This window comes from Vulpes vulpes, chromosome 13 (assembly GCF_048418805.1).
Source record: "Vulpes vulpes isolate BD-2025 chromosome 13, VulVul3, whole genome shotgun sequence".
Taxonomy (NCBI): domain Eukaryota; kingdom Metazoa; phylum Chordata; class Mammalia; order Carnivora; family Canidae; genus Vulpes; species Vulpes vulpes.
In genome coordinates this window covers 115,324,733-115,342,877 of record NC_132792.1, presented here as the reverse complement: position 1 = coordinate 115,342,877, position 18,145 = coordinate 115,324,733, and the positions used below count along the sequence as shown (strand labels likewise).

The following is an 18,145-nucleotide window of genomic DNA, read 5'->3' as shown; positions in this document are numbered from 1 at the left end:
ATATACAAGAATATCTCTCCTGTGTGAATCAAGGCACATCTACACTGTACACTGAAGAAGGTAAACAAGACTGTTCCTTGCTAAGAAGACCTACAGTTTCCCTATACACATTCCTTACAATTAGAATAATATTTGAATTTTTTTAAGACCTATAAGGCATGTATTGCTCAAGTCTCACATCAGCATCATTCTGCTTCATTAGGCTCCAAATTCTTTCAACATGCTTACATCTTTTCTGATTCAAGGGATTTTGCACTTGCTGTTCCCACTACCAGGAATGCAATCCTCATTGCTCTTTTGAAGGCTTGGCTTGCTCCTGTACTTCAGATCTCAATTCAAACTTACCTTTAAAGGGCCTTTCTTAAAATAAATAAATAAATAAATAAATAAATAAATAAATAAATAAATAAATAAATAAAGCCTTTCTTAAATATACTAAAACACCTCCTTTCTCACCCATACCCCATCATTACTATGTTTTTTAAAAGGAGTCTAAAATTACCTTGCTCATTTGTGTGTTTATAGGTTATTGTCTGTCTGCTTCATGGAATATGAGATACAAGAGGGAAGGGGATTTTTCTCATTGATTACTGTATCTGCAGCCATCTAGAAAAATACCTAAAACCTACCAGACACTTAATATTTGTTGAACTATACTCAGGTTATCTATTTATTTTTTGGCTAGGGCCTGTGGATACTATTTTTTAAAAATAAGTTTCATTAAAATAGAATCTTGAGGACATTTTGCTTTTTCAAACATCGACATTTTAAAATCCCCTATTTTAAATAATTTCCCAACCATTTAAAATTTTAACGACAAACTCTACTACAAGTGCAGTTACCTCCTTTACTTCAGCACTTTTTTTAAAAACATTTTATTTATTTATTCATGAGAAACACAGAGGGACGGAGAAGCAGAGACACAGGCAGAGGGAGAAGCAGGCTCTATGCAGGGAGCCGAATGTGAGACTTGATCCCAGATCCCGGGATCACATCCTGAGCAAGGCAGACACTCAAACCGCTGAGCCACCGGTCCCTCAGCACTAACTTTATCTACAAATGCATCATATTAGTTTAAGACATGCCTTTCAGATATACATAATAATGATACAAGGCTTAAGTAACCAATTTTTTTTTCAAAATAGCAGCCACAGGAAATGCAAATGATATGCCACATTTTCCTTGCTTAAATCTATGGCTCAATTAATATAAAGTATTAATGTTTAAATAAATACTAAGCCACTTCATATTTTGGTTTTTGTCCACAATTATACAAGAATACATCTTTTGTGGGGCACCTGGCTGGTTCAGCTAAAAGAGTGACAACTTGAACCCATCTCAGTGTCATGGGTTCAAGTCCCACGTTGGCTGTAAAGATTACGAAAAAATAAGTAAACTTTAAGAACAAAAAAATACATCAAAGTATATCTATATTTTACATTTAAGAAGGTAAACAAGGATACTCTTTGATAACTTTCCCTAGAAACAAATATCCATTGTTTTTATTCACTTTTATAGAAAACACACAGCTACCATTTCTTTGGTATCTTTATATTTGAGAAAAACAGTATACTTTTCCATACTGTGCTTACTGTGCCCAAGGCATACCATACCATTATTCAGCAAAAATAAAAACTATGCCATATAAAGAAGGAAAGGAGTTATTAAGCAAGGGAGGTGTAGTCCAAATAGCAATCTAAGCAAATTTTTTAAAGTTATTTTTTAAAGAGGCTTAGCTTTGAAATTCAAAAATTATTAGCTGGCTTACAGTTTAAATATTCAACTACATGTGTTTGGGTTTGTTTTGTTTTGTTTTTAAGGACTTTTTATTTGGGGGGCACCTGGGTGGCTCAACTGGTTAAGCATCTAATTCTTGATTTCACTTCAGGTCACAATTTCAGGGTTGTGAGATCAAGACCCTCTTGGGGCTCTGCACTGGGTAAGAAGCCTGCTTTAGGTTCTTTTCTCTCCCTCTCCCTCTGCTCCTTCCCCCCTCCTAAAAACATAAGTAAAAAAATAAAAGAGGCTGTTCTATTTAAATTTTTTTCTTTATTTTTAAATAATCTCTATACCCCACATGGGGCTTGAACTTCTAACCCTGAGATCAAGAATCACATGCTCTGAATGACACAGCCAGGTGCCCTTCAACTATGGATTACTGAATCTGATTCAAAAATGATGCACTCTCCTCACACTAAAAATCAAAGAAACTGGGCTGCTTATACACTGTTAACTTAAAAAAGAAAATCAGGAGACTACCACCAACAATGTACCTTAACCCTAAGAAAGTAGAAAGTTCTGCTTCCAAGATGGTTAAGATATAAAACAGATTATAGCTTGCATATTCTACTCATTTTTTTTAAAGCAGTAACTTACTTTCCAAATAATTGGGACCACAGTTTAAAAAAAAAAATTCCATGACAATCAATTACAAGTCTTTAAGACTACCTTCTAAGCTCTGTCAATCTTTGCCTACCCTACACCTAAAAACTTAAAAAAAAAAAAAAAAAAAAAAAAAAGGCCCAAATTAAGGTGTTTTGAAGTTCTGCATAGTTTTATTTTTTACAATGTAAACATGAAGAGAAGACAGAGACCAAGAAGCAAATCGCAATCTATGAAACTAAAACTAGAATGAAGCAGGGCTTTCAAACAGTTTTATATGCCTACTTCCTGCTGATATGGGCAACTGTCAAAGATTATAAAATGACTCTACAGTGTCAGACAAGTTGAATATCAGAACAGATAACAGCAATCAGTGGGAGAGAATCACAATATAAGTAATCGTTCAAAAAAATTTGCACCAATAATTACCACCTGATTTTTTTTTTACTATGGCATACAATTCATACACTATGAGAGTGATTTTTAAAACACACACACAGCAACTACTGAGAAGATTTAAACAAAAGAAATTAAGAGTTACCCTTAAACACAGGTGAGAAGGGAAACAGCACATTATGAAGAAAGCAATTAAAAAGAAACCAGTTACTTGTGCAAATGTTTTTACTCACCCCCTTTAGCCCCATTATATTGCAATCTCCTTTGAAAACAGGGATTATGTTAATCGTCTTCAGTTCATTCAGTTCTAATACATAATGGTTTTCCTAATACATAATATTTAATAAATATGTCAAATTGATGAACTGACTCATTTTTAAAAATCAGAAGACCACTAATGAAACACCTTATTTGCTTAGTATCACTAATAATTTGTATATAAAAATATATTCCATTACACAGAATCAACATGAGTTCTAACAGTGTAACTGTCCCTTTACCTTTCCACATAAAAACTTAAGACAAAAATGGACACTACTTCCTTCAAGAGTGAAGTTGACTAAGTTACAGCCTGGTAAATCCATCTCCTTAGTTAGAATACTGTATATAAATGCTTGTGAATTTATGCATAAAGATGTAAAAATCAGACACTAGAAAACTAAATTTCTTAGGCAACTAACACAAATAAGGTAAAGCAGTATTATCTTCCTAAAAATCAAAAGGAAGCCCCCTCTCCCCAGATGTTCAGTTCCAGGAAGAGATTCCATTATGTCTACAACAGTGATGTTGCTAAATCTTTTGAAATAAAAAAAAAAATTAATCCTTTTTCTAATTTTTATATATACAAACTTAATACTTTAATGACAATAGTACTCTTGTCTTACTAAGCACTAGTATCTCTAAACAAATTTCACTTTCAAAGGACTTGGTTATTTGTTGGATTCGGGGTTAGTGTTTCCACTGAGAAGCTGTAGGTAGCATGGATAATATGGACAGTGCAACCAAAGATAAAGACTGAAATAAAAACCCCTAAGATATTACAATATAGTGGAAATAGCCCTTTTCTCCACAGCAACTCATCCCTTCCCTTCACTTAGCTCTCAAAAGGAAAGCGTTGAAGAAGCTATAAACAAGGTACAGTATAAAAGCCCTCAGAACTGGGAATGATGAAAGGCATTCAGAGTGAAGAATTATGAGTAATTAAGTAATGGGGCTCAGCAATGAGTATCAACAGCTGCTAATACCACCGAGAACCAAACATTATGTGCCTCCTGATGCAACTACTCAACATCATCTATTTCTCTGTCCCCCTCAAAAAGAAAGGGAAGAGAAACAATATATGTTATAGAAACTCAAACTGATCAAGCCTTTAGACCTAATATCAAATAACAAGAAACCAAGGGAACAGAGGAACACGTTTACTACCACCAGAAGAATGTAACTGACCAATTCAAACTGGGAAAAAAACTGTTTCTTCAACAAATAATTTCCCAGGGAGGGAGGAAATGTAGGGGGAACCTTTAGATTACCAAACAATACACAGACCTTACTTGACTCAGTCTAAGTATGAAAGTACATTTATGAGACAGTGGAGCAATCTGAACACTAAATATCATACGATAGGAATTACTGCTAATTATTTTCAGTATGATAATAGTTATTTGGGTTTTTTCCTTCAAGAGTGAGGTTGACTAAGAAACTGGAGTGCTAAAAGAATGGAATACAAAAAAGGAACACTAAAAACTAACGCAGCTGAATGGATTTGGCCCACCCAGAATGAAATATAAATTGTGAGATTGCAACCACGGGAAGACAGCAGCTTTGCTTGCTTGCCAGCCAACCTTTTCTCCACTGATACAAGCTCTATAAATAGGCCAAGAGTGATAATGGCTGCTCAAATCACTTCATGTTGCAGATACGACCACTACTGACATGTATCTGGCCCAGCCCCAGGCTGTGAATAAACCAGCATCAAGTAAGAGCCAAGGAAGTTACCAAACACAAAGAAGGCACCATGGCTATTGTAAGGCCCTCTAAGTGCTCAAAAACACCATCAATGTAAATCAAGAACACTGTAAAACACAGGTTCTAGATTTCCTCCAAGATCCCTGCTCTGGCCATTTCTATCTCCTTCAGAATATAGCACACATAAAGATGGGATAAAGATGGGTCACCCCATGCTAGGACCTGAGGTCAAGATAAATGATGCCAAAAACCTATCATAGCAAATCATTTAGTGTACTGTAGTGGAATAAAATAATGGGAAACCCTTGATGATAAAGTGTTGATGTAAGAATAAACCATGCTTCTATGTTAGGTTAAAACTAGGGCAGACAGGATACCACTCAAAATCTTAACCACATGAGGTTTTTGTTCTTAATACGGAAAGGAAAACAGTGCTGTTTTCCCAGAGTTTTAGTCCACACCCAACTTCCCTATCCCCAACAATACCTTTCTCTGATCAGAAGGCACCTCACAAAATGCTGACTCAGAACATCATAAGAACGTTATTTTTTTTTTTTTTAAACCAGACAAATAAGTAAAAAATAACTTCTGGAGACTTCAGTCTCCTGTTTCCCTAATATTTACCATGCTAATAAAAACTTAAATTTCTAGATTACCTAAGCACAAGTCTAGTTTATCCACATTCTTAGGAATGACTGCTGTAAGTTTTAACAGATTTAATTCTGTTGTTCTTTGAACAATCAGAACTAATTTATTAGTACATGGACTTGAATTTCAGGGGGAGAAAAAAGTATTTTGTAAATGAGCTGGCAATAGAAAAAAGAACACTCAAGTCCCCAATCATTTCCTTTCACGCTTAGAGACCCATTTAAGAAAAATATCATTGAGGGGGGAAGAAAAGAATAATCTCATTTTCCAATATCTTACTTAAAATGATTTCATAAAGGAAAAGACTAACTCCATACTATACTTTGCTATACAGTACTTTTTTCTGCAATAGCCTACTTTTCTTCACATTTAGAGAAGGAAAGAAACTTAGAGGTCATCTGGTTCGCTAGATTTGAGTACCTTAGGCAGAAATGGTTTCTTTCATTTTTCTACCCATCCCCACCTGGCGCCTAAGTATTTGATAAATGAGCTTCTGATTTAACCAAGTATAAACACACCCACATAAAAATAAGTTCTGTGGTAAGTTTCTACTTTTAATTAATCTTCACTAGAAAATACTCACCTTAGTAGTGTTAAAATTGGATAAAGTCAAATTAGTAACTTAGGGTTTATACCACCTATCTTTTGGCTATTAAGACAGAATTGGAGGTCCTTGTTTTGAATAAAGACATGAAAGAGAACAAAAACATAACTTAAAATGAACACTATAAGGCCACAAATCCTAAACAAGACAATCATCAAATCTGAGTCATACTGGTTATTTTATGGTATTTTTAAACCACGTTTACTACTATCATCTGCTACTAATACGTTATGATAAATATGTATACTATATACAACACACATTTCCTCCCTTAGCTCAGAAGTATAGAAGGAATATAAAATACTTCTTAGTTTCACCCTGCTCCTTCCTTTTACCACAAGGACCTGTAGGCTGAGTGTGAAAACTGACTGAACATCAATCCCACTTGTGCTGAGAAGCTGCCCACACAGAATCAGAAAACACTGTTTATTTCCCCTAAGTTCTATTATGAGCCATGAAAGAGTAGGGAATGTAGGTACAATTAAAGATAAACCCTAAAAGGATTTAGAAAAGTTTCATGACAACAGTCAAATCTAAATTTAAGACTGGAAATTAAAAACTAAAGAAAAATAACTATGAAATTACTTTAGTCTGACAAATAAGAATCAACTCAAAATAAAAAATGAAAACCAGTCGGGCACCTGGGTGGTTCAGTTGATTGTCTGACTCTTGATACTGGCTCGGGTCATGATCTCAGGTCTTGGGATTGAGCCCGGAGTCGGCTTGAGATTCTCTCCTCTTCTCCCTCTGCCCCTCCCCACTTGCTCACACTTGGCGTGTGTGCTCTCTCTCTAAAGTATAATAATATCAGTAACATTTCTACTCATTGAACATAAGGATGAAGACAATCTTTCAAAAGGAATGCTATCACATCCTTCATATTCCACCTGAGCTTTTTTTTTCCCCCTAAAAGAAGAAAATAATGCTTTAGCACACTAAGGTACCTGCACAACCTATTCTTCTGTAAAGTGAAGGCACTAGCCACACAACCAGTCAACATAACCGATACTCATGACTTTGGATAGGCTGTTTACCTAGCCTGGAATGCGCACCTGGAAACTCATCTCAAACCCAGGTGTAAGTAGTTTTAAGTTCCTTCAGCATCAGGACCTTGTCAGTCCTACTCACCAGTATGTCTCTAGCAACTACAGCACTATTGGCACACAATAAGCAATCAATAACTTAGGGTTGTGAGAATAAAGAGGTTCTACCTGAATGTGTCGTCCTCTATTTTCTCCAAGTTTTCAACAGCTCTTTCTCAGTTATTAATGTCTATTTCAATTTTACAGCTAGCTAAGAAAACTTATTTGGCCCCAGATTCTTTCCTAAATTAATACAGAAACCCATAATCAGTAGGATTCAAAGGAAAACACATTAATAGCACATTCTTGGGGTTATCTGGCTGGCTTAATCTGTAGGGCACGCAACAATTTGATCTTAGAGTCATGAGTTTGAGCCCCATGTTGGGTGGAGCATTTACTTAATAAATAAAAATTTAGGGGTCCCTGGGTGGCTCAGTTGGCTAAGCATCTGCCTCTGGCTCAGGTCATGATCCCAGGGTACTGGGATGGAGCCCTGCTTTGCCCTCTCCCTCTGCCTGCTGTTCCCCCTACTTGTGCTTGCACACTCTCTGTCAAATAAATAAATAAAATCTTTTTAAAAATAAATTAAAAAGCACATTTTTAATCTTTTATTAGGTGTTCTCAAGTACTGCCAATTGTTAGCATGTAAGCAAGAATATACATTTGTTTTAGAATTCCCCGTTAAATGCAGGAAAATTAGGAAGGTCTAAGAAAATGCCAAGATTACAAACAGAGTTTGGTTATCTAGTATACACCAGCTCCAACCTTAAAAAAGAAAGAAAAAACAAAAAACAAAACCATGCTAATTGCACATACATTGTGTACTCATGCAGAGGTTAGACCAAACCATAAGATTGAAGATCCCAGCAAAACAACTCCTTGAATAATCGAGTTTACAAGTTACACAAGCTAGAAAAAGTTACTAGTCACATAGTTAAGGAGACTTGATGTATCAATGTGTCTCATAAAATAAAATCTTTGAAGGATATAAACTGAGCACTCATTTCCAACAGAACTACATTAAATTAGCATCTAAGGCCGAGTTTATGTTTAATATACAGCTCTTGGATTAATCATGAGTATAAAACAGAGCATTATGACACTCTTTCCTAAGTGCATTTAAGAGTCATATAAACTAAATTAGTGAATAATGTAACAACTACACTATGAACACAATATGACGCTAGCTAGCACTGGGCAAAGTTTCCAACTCTAGTCATTTTTCACAAAAAGATGTCAGAAAAAAATTTTTTTCGATAAAAAGTCATTTAGCTGATGCGTTAGGTATAATTACCTCAAAGTTTCTCTCTGCCTTTCATATTGTATACACACCTGTCCTGAAGTTTACAACACGTTAACCTTATGAAAAACATGAAGTTTTAAGAGTACAGTGATACTGGAAAGCACTCTGATTTAAAAATGGCTAAAAATATTTCTATTTGTCAATGGGACTGCATGAAATTTCACTAAGATTCTTTTTAAAGCAACATAGGTCATTGCAGTAAATTCCATCTTAGCTTCCTGAATTAAAATTTAACTCCGTTTTCTATTTACTGAGCACCTACTGTGCATAAAGCACTAAACCAGGCATCAGGTTGGCCAGATTAGACAGCCATAATATTACATTTCCCACTAACAAACGGTTAGCGTTGTGACTCCTCAGGACGTCAGGTAATAACTATCAATTGTAGGCCTCTAAAAATGCTTGTTAAACCAAAAGGCAATGCTCTTACTTGGAGGAATCCGGATTGCCTGGATCAGCAAAACTACGTTAGAAAGTTAATAGCCTTCATCCTTAAAATATCCCAGGAGAAGAAGGAAGGGAGCGATGCGAACTGTTAGCATGTGCCCAACGACACTAGACAGTAACAGCCTAAGCAACACCGCCAGATGTATTTGTAATTAAGAGGTCCAACCTTGACAAAGCATCATCAGTGGGACTTTCATCCAACTGGGGGGTTGGATTCAGAAAGAAAAAAAAAAAAAAGCTCAGTCAAGAGATGAAAAGCACCTCTAAGCATAAACGGCTCAGGCGGTTCGATCTGGAAGAACAAGGACGGACAGACGTTCATCCCTTCAACCCGCGAGCCTCAAATTTCTGCGACAGCGGAGCGGACGACTTAAAAAAGGGAGACCGAGTGACCTACGGGTTTCTCGTCGGGGCTACGGCCCCAGCGATAAACTGAGGTCGGCGCCGTAAGAAATAAATGAAAGCGCGAAACGCCACTGACGGGGAGAAGCCGAAGCCCCCCCCCCCCCGGAGAAGTCAGAGAAGACAATGGCCTTTACCCGGGGGTGGGGGACGGGGGGCGCCAGTTTCCACCGGCGCCAGTTTTCTAGGTGAAGTTGACCAACTCCAGAGGACGTCAATTTTGGAGGCTGACACAGCCCTGCCATCGGCCGGCGGCGGCGCAGGCGGCGCCAGCCACAGGAAGCCTCTAGTCCCCGTCCTCGGCCACGGCGCGCGCCGCGCTGGGCGGCCGCCGGGGCTCCCGGGGGGCAGGCGGCAGGTGTCCGGCAGAGTTGGCGGGGCTGGGGCTGGGGCTGCGGCTGCCGCTGCTGCTGCCGCCGCCGCCCCCCCCCCCCCACGGCGGGCCGAGGCGCCCGAAAGTTGCGTGAAGACAACTCCCCGGCTCGCGGGCTGCGGCACCTCCAGCCTCCTCTCAGCCCCCGGGGAAAAGGGAGCTCCGCCCGCCACCTCGGCCGGGCCGGGAGGACCCGAGGGTCACCGGCGGGCGGGCGGGCGGGCGGGCAAGGCGCCCAGCAATTCCGCTCCCTCCCGGAGCCCCCGACCCGGGCCGCGCCTCCCGCCAAGTCCGGGCGCGAACGCTCGGCGCCCGCCGGCCGGGCCCGTCACGACCCCGGCGCCCCGGCGCCGCAGAGCCCACCCCCGCGCGGCCCGCACCCCTCCCCGGGACGCAGCCCGGTCCCACGGCTCGACCAGCAGCCGGGCCGCGGCCCTGCGCACCTTCCCGCCTCACCTGCGCTCCGGGGCAGCCCTGCACCTCCTCGCCCGCTCCGCGCGCCCCGTCGGGGCACGCGCCGACCCCCCGGCCGCGGTGACTCGGGACGCGACGGCCACCGCCGCCTCTTCCTCCTCAGCACAGGCCCCGGCGGCGAGCAGAGGGTCGCGGTCCGAGCCCCGCCGGGGCTAAAACGAATCTCGCCACCTCCACAGCCTCCACCAAGTCCCTTCACTCGTCCGCGCCGCCCGGAGAAAATGTCACCAGAGGCCGTTCCGCTCGGCGCCTCACTTCCGCCCGGAACCACAGAGCCCGCCCCGGTCGGCTAGAGCGGCCGCTGCGGCGGCAGCCTCCAGGGACTGGCGCGGGAAGCCGAGGAAAAGCCAGACAGCGCCACCTGGCGGAAGGGGACGCGCGCTCCTCCCGCTGCAGAGCGCCGGCCGCGCGGCCACCAGCTTCCCGGGCTTCTTTCCCGCGCTCCATCCATCCGCTCTAGGCAGCTCCCTTCCAGAAACGTCCTTCCCAGAGGGTGGGAAATCAGTCAGTGCAAGCCAAGGACAATGCCCTAAGAGAAGGACAGCGCTCCCCTCTCCGTACGATCCTCAGTACTCACCTTTCCTGAAGGCTTCCCGCAGGAAGCTCGTCGTGTCCGAATCCTTGAGCGGCTCCAGCAGGGGGTCGGCTCTCTTCTCCCCCCACTTCTTCGCGGATGCCGACAGCTCGGCTCGGGGTCACGGCTGCGCTCTTCTCCCGCCGGGGCCTCAACATCCCGTGCAAGTTTCTGGTCGGGAACCTGGCAGGCCCGGCAGGTACACCGCCACCTGCTGGTGAGACGGGGTCGGCCGGGGAGAGCCCGCTCCGCCCCTGCGCGCCTTGGGGACGCCCCAAATCCCACCCCTGCAGAGTCACTCCTCTCGTTGGCGCTTCTCGGTGGGAAGGGTGACGCACCCGGGCATCCTGTGAGTGTCTGAGGCCCTTCCTTGAGGTCTCTGATGGAAACGTGCTGTACGCGGGACCTGCAGGAAAGGTGAAGTGGGTGGCGGCCACCTGGCGGGTCCTGGACTCAGAAGGGGCCGCGAACCAACCTCGCAACTCGAGATCTAGCCCCGGGCAGGCGCTCCCAAAGGCCAGGGTTTTGAGAAGTCAATAAATAAGTAAGAGCTCGAGGAGAAAAATGTAAAAGGTCTTTTTCAGGAGCCACGCTGGGCTCCCCAGGTGGAGATTATGGAAATCACAGCGCTGGCCCCACCTTCCCCCCAACATCAGTCTCCCCTTTACATCAGGCGCTTCAGCTCCCCCGGTCCACTCATTTGTGCTGACTGCCCACAAGCCTGGGAGTTTTCCATCGATGACTAAACGGAAAAAAAAAAAAAATGGACACAATAATTTTATATGAATAGCTACCTTTTTTTGAATGCCCACCATGTGCCAGGCACTGTGGCATGCATCTCAACGGATTCATGCATTTAAGCCGCACAACAACCTGATAAGCTTGGTACTATCACCAAGCCCCAGGTGACAGAAACGGAAACTGAGGCACGGAATGGTGAAAGTCGCCCATCCAAGGTCACATATCAGTAAGTGGCAGGACAGGACTCTGACACAAATAGTCTAACTCCAGGGCTTGCTCTCTCAACCACTACCACCATCTATCTCTTTGAGACTCACTGAGAACATAACTATGTGCCTGATAAACATTTTTTTGTCTATGTATGACATTTCATTCACTCGTTCATCCGTTTGTTCATTTATTTCCCTGCTACCTTAGTCCTCAAGGAATGTGACAGGTTCTGGGGTAGTGATAAGAGCCCAAGCTCTTTCGGGAGAAAGAGAGAAAATTTAACTACTAAGATGACAGCTGTCAGTCTCGAAGTGAAAGACTAAATGTAGACTAATATATTCGGTTTTTAAATGACTCCTTGACAATCTTATCGCAATGCCTTAGAGATCCTGAATTGTCTCCCAGAATCTCACATGCATCACATGCTCAGCTCTTCAAGCTCCTGAAATCCCATCTCTGTAGAACCAGCCCATCTCAGTCCCCGTCCCCCCATCCATGTCACTATCTACCCTCCATCCCATTGTCTCTACCATAAACTCACCACAATCTCTCTGTTCACAGACGCTGTCCTACAAACATGTCCATCCCCTAGCCTGCCTGTAGTATCAGTGGTTCTCCTCTTACCTTTGGCCGTAAATCTTGGAGGCCAAGACCAGACCGTCCAAATAACTCTCCAGCATCATTGCTTGTTCCTGATGCACCACCAGCAGTGCGGCTGGGCCTGCAGCAGGTGCCTATTAGAACTGGTGGCCTCGGGTCCCTGGGTGGCTCAGTGGGTTAAGTGTCTGCTTTTGGCTCCAGTCATGATCCCAGGGTCCTAGGATAAAGCCCCGAGCCGGGCTCCTCACTCAAAGGAGAGTCGGCTTCTCCCTTTCCCTCTGCCCCACTCCCCTCCCCATTCCCGGCTTCTGATCTCTGTTCTCTCTCTCTCAGATAAATAAATAAAATCTTGAAGAAGAAAAAAAAAGAAAGAAAGAAATGGTGGCCTGAACAGTAACATCAGAGTGCTTGCTTTGACTACAGTCCCTTTCTTCCTGACCAAGCAGGGTCTTCCTGGCATTCCCTCCTGTAAGGTGGATGTTACTATTAGAACCACTCTTTAGATGAGGAAGACGGGACACCTGAGAGACAGAACTCTCCCCTGCGGGATCTGTGGCAACATCACTGTACTTAACCAGCATGAGTCTGTGTGCCTGTAGGACCCGCTTGCCCAGAGCCTTGCCATCAGAACAAGGGCCCCTGTTTCCGGAATGTTCTCTCTGAGCCAAGAATTGTGCTGACGGCTTTCCATATACAAGTCACTTCCCTCTTAACCCTTACAAGAGTCTGCAACATAGTCTAAATGGATTCATTCGTGGCTGATGGTGGCTGGGAGCCAGCACCTCCCTCAACTCCCCTGTTCTCTGGGGTGACTGAGTGAGGCTTCTCTGCTTGGGCTTCCCATCCCTCTTTCCAGTCAGGTGACCCCTGTGACACCCCTTCTGCATGGAAAGCCTGTAACTTGCATTAAACCGTGGCACTAAGAATTGCGTTATTGGACAGAAATTTTTCAACGAGTGTGTGCAGTCCTCTCATCTTTCAATGTAAGGAATAGCTCTGTATGACACGGGACCTGACCCTGTGGGGCCCCCGGGGTGGAAGGAGCAAGGGGTTCCTCCGACATGCCCTCAGGCTAGCGCCCCGCTGCCCGTTGCGGGATCCGTGGGTTGCCTCCATAACATCTGCTGGCCGCAGACTGTTGTGCATTTTCTTTCTCCTCGCGCATCTGACTCAGCAGAGCATGTGGCGGGGCCCTGCTCCAGGGCAGACACTGTTGTGTGGGGGTGACAGAGGAAGGCCCATCTGAACATCAGGCTGCTGAGACACAGAAGCCTGAAAGGATGTCAGGACAAGGAACTGGGGCCACCTGCCAAGTGGGTGAGAGGCTGGGAGGAGATCAGCCTGCGGTGGAGGGCAATGAGGGCTGCCCCGGGGAAGACCTGGCGCCTTCCTGACCATGGTGTGCAGAGGAGGAAGAGAGTCAGCACCCTGAGGGCAAAGCTCAGGCCTCCTTCCTCTGAGCTCCCCTGGTGTCCAGCACAGAGCCTGGCAGACAAGACGCTCCAAGACGCTTGTGACTGAAGGGAAAACAGGCAGAGAGGCTGACCTTGTGAGGGCAAGGGGCAAGAGGTGGAAACGCCCCTGGGATGTCTGGTGGATAACAACCCGGGGGTCCAAGCCCCCTGTGGCTGGACAGCGGAGGAGTAAGGAGTGGGGTGGCCGGAAGGGTGGTGGTGGGCTGAACATGAGTGAGCATAAGGAGCCTGGGCTGTGGTCCTTAAGCGCTAATAGGCAAGCAGGGTGTGACGTCCCCCCCTCTGCTGAGTGTTAGGATCCAGACTGCAGGCAGCAACTCCTCCCTGCCCACCAACAACCTGGCGAGGAATTGACCCCAGACTGACCACACCAGGGGACAGGGTAAGCTGGGCGGGGAGGGGGGAGGGCGGCGGGTGGAGAGGCTCAGTCTAGGTGCCGCTGAAGGAGAAGGAAGGAACGCATCTCAGAAGAAGGGATGGGCCTGCAGCCCCAGGACCTTCTTGTTGGGGGCGGGTAGGACAGTAGTTCCCAAGACTTGCTGGGATTGGGAGGAAAAGACTCAAGGGCTTCAGAGCCATAGAAACACCAGCCTTATGGAGAAGATCCCCTGTCCCCCACTGTCCCCTTTCCAGCCCTGAAAGCTATGATATTGAAGTAAGAACAGCATCAGAGGGGCTGCAGCAAGATTAAAACTGTGTAGTCTGGGGATCCCTGGGTGGCGCAGAGGTTTAGCGCCTGCCTTTGGCCCAGGGCACAATCCTGGAGACCCGGGATTGAATCCCACGTCGGGCTCCCGGTGCATGGAGCCTGCTTCTCCCTCTGCCTGTGTCTCTGCCTCTCTCTGTGTGTGTGTGTGACTATCATAAATAAATAAAAATTAAAAAAAAAAACTGTGTAGTCTTGGTCCTCAGTTCCTGGCACAGAGCTCCTAAAAGTTTCGGAATTTCCTAAGTGATAGGACTGTGTTTTGTCATTTTTTTGGAGAGCCCTTAGGAGCTGATGTTAATGAGGGTTCTCTGGGTGGGCCTGCAGGTGGCTTCAAGGAAGGGGTCCTATTCCAGAAAAACCAACCTCTCCACCTCCGGAGGAGAGTTGAAACTTTCAGCTCCCCACCTCTGGAGGAGAGGGTTGGAACTTTCAGCCCCACGCCCACCCTAGGCTGGGGAAAAGGGGTGCAGCAGATTGATTTCAGTCACCAATGGCCACTGATTTAATTAATCATGAAAAGCTCGATAAACACCCCTGAAGGATGAGGGTCACAGAGACTCACCAGACTCACATGCTGGTGAGCACATCAGATGCTGGGAGGGTGGCTGGCGCTCGGGGGAGGGCATTCTCTCTCTGCTCTGTGCCAACCCCCAGACCCCCCTCCCACCATGTTTCCTTTCCATTGGGCTATTCCTGTGTTGTATCCTTTGAAGTAAGCTAGCAATCAATCATAAGTAAAGTACTCTCCTGAGGTCTAGTGACATTCTAGCGAATTATCGAACTTACAGGAACCCCCAAATCTGTAACCAACCAGGTGTAAGTGTGGGTAGGTAGCCTGGGGACTCCTCTTGCTGGCATGTGAAGTGGGAGCACTCTCATGGGGTCTGTGCTAACTCTGGGTAGTTCGTGTCAGAATCTGAACTGAATTGTTGGAACACTCAACTGTTCTCAGAGAATTGGTGTCAGAAGAAAGAAACCACAGGTTTGTAAAAACTTTGACTAAAAATTGATAGACTTGGTTTTAAATAAATGTTAGGTGAAGCAAGACCTGTCCTACCAAATCTCTCCTCAGACTCCTCATCTCCCTTCCCTGTGGTGTCTCCACCTTTTTTTTTCACTGGCGGTCGATGTTGCCAGCACCCAACACCTGGGAAGGTGGAGCTCTGCCTTTCTCAGTGGTACTGAAACATAAAGGAGTGCCTCTGAGAGAGAATTCACCTTTCCTGGTGATACTTCAGGTACAAAATCCTGTGTGGAGACAGTCCTGACGTTCCTCATTGCACCTACTAAGTGGCCTCCTCCTCTTAGGAGAGCCTACCGAAGTCTGCATGCATCGCCCTTCAAATTCATCCCAAAGACATCTACTGAGAGTCTACCCACTGGGTTGGGCTCTTGACATGTGGTATCTCGCTCATCCTCCCCACAGCCAGCAAGAGCAAGGAGATTTTACAGAAGAGGACACAGGCTCAGAGAAGCCAGTGCGCCAACCAAGGTCACATGAGCGGAAGGGGCAGAGCCAGGATTCCTGGAAAAGAGCACCACATGCCTGCTTCCAGAACAATGCTGTCCATCCAGTAACAGGGCCCAATCTAGGAACAACTCAGTGTGGTTCAGGGCTGGGGGAGGGGGGGGCGGGCAGCAGGGACGCGGCAATCCCCAAAGCAGAGGAAGGACACAGGGGATGAAGGAATGAATTCCCAAGAGCAGGAAGGACTTTGTGGAAGAGGAAGCTTTTGGCCAAGGCCCTGGAGAAAGCAGGGCTTCCTTCCATGGACAGAGATGAAGAGAAAGGTGTGCAGGACAAAGTCTGGCCTGAGGAGAGGCTGGGCTCCCAAAGTACAGGACCCAGCCAGACAGCCCCGGGGTGTGTGTGTTTCGTGTACAAGTGATGCGGCGAGTGCTGTATTTGGGGCCCTCCTCCCGCACCCCTTCCATTTTGTTTTAAGCTTTTTGCTGATGAATGCCAACAACACAAAGCTTACGTGGAGCACTTCACGAGTATGATTTCATTAAGCTCTTCTAAACTGTCGGGAAGAGCAGGCATTGTTAACATTTTGCAGAGATGGCCTGACAGACACAAGGAGATACTGAATACATGCCGACTGGGTGAACGAATGAATGAATGAACTCACCCAAGGTCACCAGCACTGAACAGGAGAATCAGGGCTGAAGCCAGCTCCGTTGCCTCTAAATCCCAGACTCTTCACTACTGGACATATCCGGGGGGACTTAACAATGCCATTGTGTGTGTGTGTGTGTGTGTGTGCACGCGCACGCGCGCGCGTGTGTGCTGGGGGGGGTGGGAATTGGACTCATTATTGTGTTTTATAATGTGCTGATCGTTTGAAAAAGGCTCCAGCCCGAGAACAATACAAGCATTCATTAAAGTACTTCAATAGAATGACAGCAGCAACAATAACCTAAAATTAAACGAAGCAGAGTATCACATGTGACTCCTCTCTTAAGGAGTCAGTGCAAAGGCACCGGGCTTTGGGAAACAGGATGGGGCCTCCCGGGATGGGGGGCATGCGGCAGGGGGGGGAGGTCAGAGGGGAGACGAAGCAGAGATTTACAGAACCTGTGTGGGGGCAGCAGGCAGGGAAGGGCCCTCACCACCCAGGCTGGCAAATCCCAGTAATGTGGGACACCAGGCAGCTTCCAAGGGCCTCCCTCCTCTGGAGTTACTGTCATTTACTGAAAACCATGAGTAACCATCAGGCCGAGAAGAGGGGAGGGGCCTTAGAAATCACCCTTTTATTTTGCAGGGAAAAAAATGTTTTTGTTGGATGAACTTTGCTTTTTGGAGAAATGTGTCCCTTAAAGCACTTAGCAGAGTGGCTCTAGCTTTTTAATCCTGTTTGTGGTGTTTGCCACGAGTCCTTCATGTCATCAGGAGGGCAAGAGTCCAGCTGACAGAGGCCTCATGGAGTGAAGTGTGTGTGCAAAGCTGCTCCATTCTTTTACCCAAGAGAACACACACATACATATTATTGTGGGTCAGTCTGAGGGATGTATCAGATGTGTACTGGCCAGCCCCTGCCCCGAGGGAACGAAGACCTTGTTAACGGGGTGTGCACAGTGCCCCTACCTAAGGCATAACTGTAAAATCAGTTTCCCTTTGATGTGTCTTTTCTCACTATATCCAGGACCTTCCTTGACCTGGTCATTGTTGTCATCGTCACCACTCAAGGCCACAGGACGTTAACCTTCTTTGCCTCCTTCTTCCCCGCCTCTGACCACCAAAACATCTGGGCCCAGGACCCAATCTCTAAGGCCTCATAGTTCTCCACACCTTAATCACAATCAATTTAGGAACCCAATTCTTACTCGAGTAATAGCTGATTAACACATTACCTCTCCCAGGTGATGGCATTTTGTCCGACTACAATAACTTCTCTAGAAGCCACCGAGGAATGACATAAAAGATCGGAATTTTGGATGGCAAGGCAGGTCAGCAGGGAGAAAGGAGAAAGGTTAGCCAGGTTTTTCCACAATTCTCAAATAACAACCATCTGACAGCCTAGGAGGACCAGTTTAATACACATTCATCTTTACATTCTTACTGAACCCGAACCCCAATTGTTTTTGCAGCTCTTGTGTACGGGAAACCAAGAAGCTCTAGAATTTGTAATTAAAGAAGACAAGAGAGGCGCCTGTGTAGCTCAGTAGGTTAAGTGTCTGCCTTCAGCTCAGGTCATGATCTGAGGGTCCTGGGATAGAATCCCACATAGGGGACATAGCCTGCTTCTCCCTCCGCCTC

At 45.5% G+C, this 18,145-nt stretch overlaps 1 protein-coding gene across 4 annotated transcripts in view; it reads right to left on the bottom strand.

Moving 5' to 3' along the window:
* ARK2N (arkadia (RNF111) N-terminal like PKA signaling regulator 2N) overlaps positions 1-11,365 on the bottom strand; it is an 80,852-nt gene extending 69,487 nt beyond the window's left edge. Inside the window, exon 1 of one of the 4 annotated variants that reach the window (XM_072732285.1) lies at positions 10,654-11,365. The gene's annotated coding sequence lies outside the window, so the exon portion shown is untranslated. Of the gene's footprint in view, positions 1-10,058; positions 10,348-10,653 lie in introns of those variants that run through there. The other 3 variants (XM_025997052.2, XM_025997053.2, XM_025997051.2) reach the window with 3 other exon arrangements.
* Between the last annotated feature and the right edge of the window lie 6,780 nt (positions 11,366-18,145).